This window comes from Lonchura striata, chromosome 28, assembly GCF_050655825.1.
Source record: "Lonchura striata isolate lonStrDom1 chromosome 28, ASM5065582v1, whole genome shotgun sequence".
NCBI lineage: Eukaryota > Metazoa > Chordata > Aves > Passeriformes > Estrildidae > Lonchura > Lonchura striata.
Genome location: NC_140730.1, coordinates 8,826,627 through 8,836,626, shown reverse-complemented (window position 1 = coordinate 8,836,626; position 10,000 = coordinate 8,826,627).

Below are 10,000 nucleotides of genomic sequence, written 5' to 3'. Positions count from 1 at the left end.
GCAAAGGAGCGCCGTGCGGTGCGCGCCCGCGCGCGCACGGGCGGCTCGGGCTCTTTTCCCCCGGCCGCGCACACCCCTCTCTCTCTCTCTCTCTCTCATATCGGGCTTTCGCCTTTCCTTTGCGCTTCGACACGGCGACTTTTCGCCTCCTCGCGGCTCGGCTCCAGCCGCACCGCCGCCCGGCGCTGCTCGCGGCCGGCACCCACGGGGCGCTAAACCGGGACCAAAGGCCGGCACCGGCAAACCTCGCGTGCTTTCGAAGGACACCTGTAGGCTCGCGGGGCCACGCGGCCATCACACAGCTGGGACGGTCAAGACGCCCTTCCTCGGCAGCGGGAGGGGCGACACCTCGCCTGCGACGGGGAGCGAATCGGAGAAGAGACCGCCCGGCCCGAACACCGGACCCCCGCCGTGGGCTTCCCCATGACAGAGAAGCCCCGGAAGAAAGCCCGGCCGGCCGGGGGCCCTCTCCGACGCGACCCGAAAAGCCTCATCGATCGGGGCGGACGCGGCTGCACGAGGGCAGAGGAGGCAGCGGAGCGCAGAGGCAAAGCCCCAGCAGCCGCGGAACCGCCCGGCCGAAAGCGTGCAACGCACACCACGGCCCCACGGCAGCCCACCAAGGCGCACGCCCCACCGGCCGGCGCCGCCACGGGTGCGGCTGGGCCGAGAGCGGACGGGCTTGGGGGCTCCGCACGCGTGCGAGCGGGGACACGCGTCCCCGGACCGATCCGCTCGCGGATCGGTCCCGGCACAGGGTAGACCGGGGGGGTGCCGCCACCCGCCCGCGGACAACGGCTCTCCTGGCCGGACGACGGAAGGACGGGACCGCCGGGCCGGGGTGGGGATGGCCTTCACCCTTTTCCGCCCAGGGAACCCGTCCGAGCGTTCGAGAAAGGTGCCACCGGCTTTCGCCCGCCCCGCGGCTGGCGCGCTCTCTCTCTCTCTCTCTCTCGGCCTCTCTTTCTCTCCCCTTCGGAAAAGCCGGGGTACGGCACCGATCAACGGAAAAAAAAAAAAAAAAAAAAAAGGCACATGGCGTGCGCGGCCCACAAGGACCCGTGCTAACCACGGGCGCCGGGGGCCCGGGGGGGGGCGAGGCGCGCGCCGCCTTCTCGCTGCCCCCCCCTTCGAAACCCACCGGCATCGCTCGGCTCGGGGCTCGCTCGGGCCCCCGGCTCCACACAACCTCGGCTTTCGTGGGCCCGCACGCTTCTCGGTGCCGCGGCTTAGGGCCGCGAGAGGAAAAGGCCATCGGAGGCCGGGCGGGCGGGGGCCCCCCACAGCACCCGCACACGCCCTTGAAAAAATAGCAACGGACCGCCCGGGGCAGAAGCGGGCTCGGTCGCCACGACCGAGGAAGGGCGAGGCGCCGCCGCCTCGCCCGCGACCTTCCGGGGGTTGCTCTCTGCCGGGGGCTTCGGTCCGTGCTAGGGCGGGCCGGCCACCGCGGCCGGCCCCTCTCTGCCCGCGAAAAAAACAGCCCGCCCGCAAGGCGGGTCCCCGGCTTAAGGCCGAGGAAGGGGGTGACTTCAACAGCACGCGCCGGTGGGACGGGGTGCCGCCACCCCGGCTCCACGGCTCATCGGGCGACCGCCGTCACCGAGCCCCTCCGGCCACGCGGCGAATGCCGAGGCCAGGCCGCGCGCCCCACCGCTGCCCTTCCGACACGGACACGCTGGCAAACAGGTCGGGAGCGGGGGAACCGGGCGCCGCCACCGCGGCGGGCTGGCCGGGCCTTGCTCGGGGAGGAGGCTCTCGGGCGAGGGCCGGGGAAAAAAAAAGCCCGGCCGCGTCGACCCCCGGCTGCCGGCCACTGCCACCGGACCGGCTGCCGGAAAAATGCCTGCCGGAGCGGGCCCCGGCTTAAGGCCAGGCGGAAAAGGGACGAGGCGCCGCCGCCTCACCTGCCACCGATCGTCCCAGGGGGGCCGCCCCCCCTTCAACCGGGCCGGCACGGCAGCCGACCGGAGCGGAGCAACACACACGCGGGGCTTCTCACCGCCTCGCTGCGGCCAGCGAGCGGCTTCTCGACACGGTCTTTCGGGCCGTCTCTCTCGGCTCTCGGCTCTCTCTCTGGTGGCCCTTCACACTGCCCATTCTCTTCTCTCTGGCTTCTCGGGCAGCTCTCCCCGAAAGAGCGCCCTGGGCAGGACGGGAACCGGGACCAAGCCACGCGGCTCACCCGGCCTAGGCGGCACTCGCTCTGCCCCGACGACCGCGCGGCGCGGCCGCCCTATCCTCCGCCTTGCGACGCAGGCACCCTGGAAACCTGCGGGGACGCGGCCCGTCACCTCGCTCCCAATATACGGAAAGATAAGTCCAAGGCCGCCGACGCCTCCAAGGAGACGAGTGGAAGTCGACCGGGAGGGTGCGCCAGCGCAGGCCGACCGCTACGTCGACATAGCCGGAGGCAGCCTGGAACAGCGACCCCTTGGTGAACTTCCGCAGGCGGCCGCGACACCAGGTCTACCCGGGCGGACGGAGACCAGGTCTACCCCGGCTCCGGGATACCAGGTCTACCCCGGCCGCCGGGTACAAGGTCTACCCCGTCTCCGGGATACCAGGTCTACCCCGGCCGCCGGGTACAAGGTCTACCCCGGCTCCTGGATACCAGGTCTACCCCGGCCGCCGGGTACAAGGTCTACCCCGTCTCCTGGATACCAGGTCTACCCCGGCCGCCGGGTACAAGGTCTACCCCGGCTCCTGGATACCAGGTCTACCCCGGCCGCCGGGTACAAGGTCTACCCCGTCTCCTGGATACCAGGTCTACCCCGGCCGCCGGGTACAAGGTCTACCCCGTCTCCTGGATACCAGGTCTACCCCGGCCGCCGGGTACAAGGTCTACCCCGGCTCCTGGATACCAGGTCTACCCCGGCCGCCGGGTACAAGGTCTACCCCGTCTCCTGGATACCAGGTCTACCCCGGCCGCCGGGTACAAGGTCTACCCCGTCTCCTGGATACCAGGTCTACCCCGGCCGCCGGGTACAAGGTCTACCCCGGCTCCGGGATACCAGGTCTACCCCGGCCGCCGGGTACAAGGTCTACCCCGGCTCCTGGATACCAGGTCTACCCCGGCCGCCGGGTACAAGGTCTACCCCGGCTCCGGGATACCAGGTCTACCCCGGCCGCCGGGTACAAGGTCTACCCCGGCTCCGGGATACCAGGTCTACCCCGGCCGCCGGGTACAAGGTCTACCCCGGCTCCTGGATACCAGGTCTACCCCGGCCGCCGGGTACAAGGTCTACCCCGGCTCCTGGATACCAGGTCTACCCCGGCCGCCGGGTACAAGGTCTACCCCGTCTCCTGGATACCAGGTCTACCCCGGCCGCCGGGTACAAGGTCTACCCCGGCTCCTGGATACCAGGTCTACCCCGGCCGCCGGGTACAAGGTCTACCCCGTCTCCTGGATACCAGGTCTACCCCGGCCGCCGGGTACAAGGTCTACCCCGTCTCCTGGATACCAGGTCTACCCCGGCCGCCGGGTACAAGGTCTACCCCGTCTCCGGGATACCAGGTCTACCCCGGCCGCCGGGTACAAGGTCTACCCCGGCTCCTGGATACCAGGTCTACCCCGGCCGCCGGGTACAAGGTCTACCCCGGCTCCGGGATACCAGGTCTACCCCGGCCGCCGGGTACAAGGTCTACCCCGGCTCCGGGATACCAGGTCTACCCCGGCCGCCGGGTACAAGGTCTACCCCGGCTCCGGGATACCAGGTCTACCCCGGCCGCCGGGTACAAGGTCTACCCCGGCTCCTGGATACCAGGTCTACCCCGGCCGCCGGGTACAAGGTCTACCCCGTCTCCTGGATACCAGGTCTACCCCGGCCGCCGGGTACAAGGTCTACCCCGTCTCCTGGATACCAGGTCTACCCCGGCCGCCGGGTACAAGGTCTACCCCGTCTCCTGGATACCAGGTCTACCCCGGCCGCCGGGTACAAGGTCTACCCCGTCTCCTGGATACCAGGTCTACCCCGGCCGCCGGGTACAAGGTCTACCCCGGCTCCGGGATACCAGGTCTACCCCGGCCGCCGGGTACAAGGTCTACCCCGGCTCCGGGATACCAGGTCTACCCCGGCCGCCGGGTACAAGGTCTACCCCGGCTCCGGGATACCAGGTCTACCCCGGCCGCCGGGTACAAGGTCTACCCCGGCTCCGGGATACCAGGTCTACCCCGGCCGCCGGGTACAAGGTCTACCCCGGCTCCGGGATACCAGGTCTACCCCGGCCGCCGCGTACAAGGTCTACCCCGGCTCCTGGATACCAGGTCTACCCCGGCCGCCGGGTACAAGGTCTACCCCGTCTCCTGGATACCAGGTCTACCCCGGCCGCCGGGTACAAGGTCTACCCCGTCTCCTGGATACCAGGTCTACCCCGGCCGCCGGGTACAAGGTCTACCCCGGCTCCTGGATACCAGGTCTACCCCGGCCGCCGGGTACAAGGTCTACCCCGGCTCCTGGATACCAGGTCTACCCCGGCCGCCGGGTACAAGGTCTACCCCGTCTCCTGGATACCAGGTCTACCCCGGCCGCCGGGTACAAGGTCTACCCCGGCTCCGGGATACCAGGTCTACCCCGGCCGCCGGGTACAAGGTCTACCCCGGCTCCTGGATACCAGGTCTACCCCGGCCGCCGGGTACAAGGTCTACCCCGGCTCCGGGATACCAGGTCTACCCCGGCCGCCGGGTACAAGGTCTACCCCGGTTCCGGGATACCAGGTCTACCCCGGCCGCCGGGTACAAGGTCTACCCCGGCTCCTGGATACCAGGTCTACCCCGGCCGCCGGGTACAAGGTCTACCCCGGCTCCTGGATACCAGGTCTACCCCGGCCGCCGGGTACAAGGTCTACCCCGTCTCCTGGATACCAGGTCTACCCCGGCCGCCGGGTACAAGGTCTACCCCGGCTCCTGGATACCAGGTCTACCCCGGCCGCCGGGTACAAGGTCTACCCCGGCTCCGGGATACCAGGTCTACCCCGGCCGCCGGGTACAAGGTCTACCCCGGCTCCGGGATACCAGGTCTACCCCGGCCGCCGGGTACAAGGTCTACCCCGTCTCCTGGATACCAGGTCTACCCCGGCCGCCTGGAACAAGGTCTACCCCGGCCGCCGGGATACCAGGTCTACCCCGGCCGCCGGGTACAAGGTCTACCCCGTCTCCGGGATACCAGGTCTACCCCGGCCGCCGGGTACAAGGTCTACCCCGTCTCCTGGATACCAGGTCTACCCCGGCCGCCGGGTACAAGGTCTACCCCGTCTCCTGGATACCAGGTCTACCCCGGCCGCCGGGTACAAGGTCTACCCCGGCTCCGGGATACCAGGTCTACCCCGGCCGCCGGGTACAAGGTCTACCCCGGCTCCGGGATACCAGGTCTACCCCGGCCGCCGGGTACAAGGTCTACCCCGGCTCCGGGATACCAGGTCTACCCCGGCCGCCGGGTACAAGGTCTACCCCGTCTCCGGGATACCAGGTCTACCCCGGCCGCCGGGTACAAGGTCTACCCCGTCTCCTGGATACCAGGTCTACCCCGGCCGCCGGGTACAAGGTCTACCCCGTCTCCTGGATACCAGGTCTACCCCGGCCGCCGGGTACAAGGTCTACCCCGTCTCCTGGATACCAGGTCTACCCCGGCCGCCGGGTACAAGGTCTACCCCGTCTCCTGGATACCAGGTCTACCCCGGCCGCCGGGTACAAGGTCTACCCCGTCTCCTGGATACCAGGTCTACCCCGGCCGCCGGGTACAAGGTCTACCCCGGCTCCGGGATACCAGGTCTACCCCGGCCGCCGGGTACAAGGTCTACCCCGTCTCCTGGATACCAGGTCTACCCCGGCCGCCGGGTACAAGGTCTACCCCGGCTCCTGGATACCAGGTCTACCCCGGCCGCCGGGTACAAGGTCTACCCCGGCTCCGGGATACCAGGTCTACCCCGGCCGCCGGGTACAAGGTCTACCCCGGCTCCTGGATACCAGGTCTACCCCGGCCGCCGGGTACAAGGTCTACCCCGTCTCCTGGATACCAGGTCTACCCCGGCCGCCGGGTACAAGGTCTACCCCGGCTCCGGGATACCAGGTCTACCCCGGCCGCCGGGTACAAGGTCTACCCCGGCTCCGGGATACCAGGTCTACCCCGGCCGCCGGGTACAAGGTCTACCCCGGCTCCGGGATACCAGGTCTACCCCGGCCGCCGCGTACAAGGTCTACCCCGTCTCCTGGATACCAGGTCTACCCCGGCCGCCGGGTACAAGGTCTACCCCGTCTCCTGGATACCAGGTCTACCCCGGCCGCCGGGTACAAGGTCTACCCCGTCTCCTGGATACCAGGTCTACCCCGGCCGCCGGGTACAAGGTCTACCCCGGCTCCTGGATACCAGGTCTACCCCGGCCGCCGGGTACAAGGTCTACCCCGGCTCCTGGATACCAGGTCTACCCCGGCCGCCGGGTACAAGGTCTACCCCGTCTCCTGGATACCAGGTCTACCCCGGCCGCCGGGTACAAGGTCTACCCCGGCTCCGGGATACCAGGTCTACCCCGGCCGCCGGGTACAAGGTCTACCCCGGCTCCTGGATACCAGGTCTACCCCGGCCGCCGGGTACAAGGTCTACCCCGGCTCCGGGATACCAGGTCTACCCCGGCCGCCGGGTACAAGGTCTACCCCGGCTCCGGGATACCAGGTCTACCCCGGCCGCCGGGTACAAGGTCTACCCCGGCTCCTGGATACCAGGTCTACCCCGGCCGCCGGGTACAAGGTCTACCCCGGCTCCTGGATACCAGGTCTACCCCGGCCGCCGGGTACAAGGTCTACCCCGTCTCCTGGATACCAGGTCTACCCCGGCCGCCGGGTACAAGGTCTACCCCGGCTCCTGGATACCAGGTCTACCCCGGCCGCCGGGTACAAGGTCTACCCCGGCTCCGGGATACCAGGTCTACCCCGGCCGCCGGGTACAAGGTCTACCCCGGCTCCGGGATACCAGGTCTACCCCGGCCGCCGGGTACAAGGTCTACCCCGTCTCCTGGATACCAGGTCTACCCCGGCCGCCTGGAACAAGGTCTACCCCGGCCGCCGGGATACCAGGTCTACCCCGGCCGCCGGGTACAAGGTCTACCCCGTCTCCGGGATACCAGGTCTACCCCGGCCGCCGGGTACAAGGTCTACCCCGTCTCCTGGATACCAGGTCTACCCCGGCCGCCGGGTACAAGGTCTACCCCGTCTCCTGGATACCAGGTCTACCCCGGCCGCCGGGTACAAGGTCTACCCCGGCTCCGGGATACCAGGTCTACCCCGGCCGCCGGGTACAAGGTCTACCCCGGCTCCGGGATACCAGGTCTACCCCGGCCGCCGGGTACAAGGTCTACCCCGGCTCCTGGATACCAGGTCTACCCCGGCCGCCGGGTACAAGGTCTACCCCGTCTCCTGGATACCAGGTCTACCCCGGCCGCCGGGTACAAGGTCTACCCCGGCTCCGGGATACCAGGTCTACCCCGGCCGCCGGGTACAAGGTCTACCCCGGCTCCGGGATACCAGGTGTAGCCCGGGGGGCCGGACAACGGGTCTACCCCGGCGCCCGGAGGAAAAGTCTACTCCGGGGCCATGGCAAGAGGTATTTCCCCATACCCGGGTAGTAGAGCGTTTCTCAATGGCCGGCTTTACCTTTTTTTGCCTGGTGGGGGTGGGGGGGGCGGGCGCGAGGGGGGGGGCTCGGTGTGGGTTTTTTTGGGGGGTGGGGGAATGTGCGTTGCGGGACTTTTGGTTCGAGTTTTCTGGGTTTGTTTTAGGAGTTACGGGGTTATCCCTTTGTTTTTTGTGGCTTGGTTCCCCTTGGTCTGGTTTGGGGTTCGGGTTTCATTTCCCGCGCTTCCCCTTTCCTCCCTTCTCGAAGAGAACGACTCTTCTGTTCCCTCGGCGCAAGAAACTGATCCGGAAAAGGAATTTTCTTGACGAACTTTATTTCTTTCCCTCTGGTACCCAGAGCGATCCCAGACCAAGCTGACAGGCAGCCTGCGTCAGCCTGCCGTCGAAGCAGCGTCAGCAGCCCCCTCCGCCCGGGGTGCCGCGCAGCCCTACCCGGCCGAACGGAATTTCAGTGGGGCCAGCGCGCAAGGGAAGCGAGGGAGGGAGGGAGGGACGGGGGGGCGGGGGGGGGAAGGGAGGGAGAGAGAGACAGAGAGAGAGGGGCACGGTGACACACACGCCGGCTCCACACACTCGCAATCCGACGCCGCCCCCTCAGAGCCCGCCCATCGACGGTTGGGGGCGCCCCGCCTGAAGACTTTCCCTGCCTCCGCCCATCGGCGGTTGGGGGCGCCCCGCCCTGCCCCATCAGACTCCCCGGCGCCGCTCGCAGACTACTTTCCCCACCCCCGTCGCCGTCCCCCGCCCGCTCTCTCCTCGGCCGGTTCGCACACCCGCAGCGGCGGGAGGGCCAGGAGCGGGCCGACACCGAGGAAGGCGGGTCCTTCGGCCAGCAGGGCCGGGGCCCGCGGCAGAGGCGGCCCCTTTGCCGAGAAGCCTTCTCTTCGGCTCTCGCCCAGCCTTCTGCTTTGACGGCCTTCTTTCCTTGACGCTCCAGCCCGGCCTGGCCCCGTCCGAGCCCGGGGCAGGACGGCAGCGGGGTGGGGGGGAGGGGGGTCGAGCGGCTGAAGGCAGTGAGGGATCCGGAGACGGAGGCAGGAGCCGGGCCGCTGTCGCTTTGGGCACGGAGGAGGCGGGAGCGCTGCCGGCTCCCAACGGCCGGCTCCTTCCCTCTCTAGACTGGCGCCGGGCGGCCGCAGGGTGGGTCGTGCGCGGGACAGCAGGTCCGCCCGGGACACCAGGGCGACAGTTCTGCCGCAGCAGCCGGGCGGCCGGAGGCCGGGCCCGGAGTAGGACGACAGGTCTACCCCGGCGCCCGGAACACCAGGTCTACCCCGGCTCCAGGGCAACAGGCCTACCCCGGCGCCCGGAATTCCAGGTCTACCCCGGTGCCCGGAACACCAGGTCTACCCCGGCTCCAGGAGAACAGGCCTACCCCGGCGCCCGGAATTCCAGGTCTACCCCGGCTCCAGGGGAACAGGCCTACCCCGGCGCCCGGAATTCCAGGTCTACCCCGGCTCCCGGAAGACCAGGTCTACCCCGGCGCCCGGAAGACCAGGTCTACCCCGAGGCTTCCGTGCACCAGGTCTACCCCGGCGCCCGGAAGACCAGGTCTACCCCGAGGCTTCCGTGCACCAGGTCTACCCCGGCGCCCGGAACACCAGGTCTACCCCGGCTCCAGGGGAACAGGCCTACCCCGGCGCCCGGAATTCCAGGTCTACCCCGGCGCCCGGAAGACCAGGTCTACCCCGAGGCTTCCGTGCACCAAGTCTACCCCGGCGCTCGGAACACCAGGTCTACCCCGGCTCCCGGAACACCAGGTCTACCCCGGCTCCAGGGGAACAGGCCTACCCCGGCGCCCGGAATTCCAGGTCTACCCCGGCGCCCGGAAGACCAGGTCTACCCCGAGGCTTCCGTGCACCAAGTCTACCCCGGCGCTCGGAACACCAGGTCTACCCCGGCTCCAGGGGAACAGGCCTACCCCGGCGCCCGGAATTCCAGGTCTACCCCGGCGCCCGGAAGACCAGGTCTACCCCGAGGCTTCCGTGCACCAAGTCTACCCCGGCGCTCGGAACACCAGGTCTACCCCGGCTCCCGGAAGACCAGGTCTACCCCGAGGCTTCCGTGCACCAGGTCTACCCCGGCTCCCGGAACACCAGGTCTACCCCGGCTCCAGGGGAACAGGTCTACCCCGGCGCCCGGAATTCCAGGTCTACCCCGGCTCCCGGAAGACCAGGTCTACCCCGGCTCCAGGAGAACAGGCCTACCCCGGCGCCCGGAATTCCAGGTCTACCCCGGCTCCCGGAAGACCAGGTCTACCCCGGCGCCCGGAAGACCAGGTCTACCCCGAGGCTTCCGTGCACCAGGTCTACCCCGGCGCCCGGAAGACCAGGTCTACCCCGAGGCTTCCGTGCACCAAGTCTACCCCGGCGC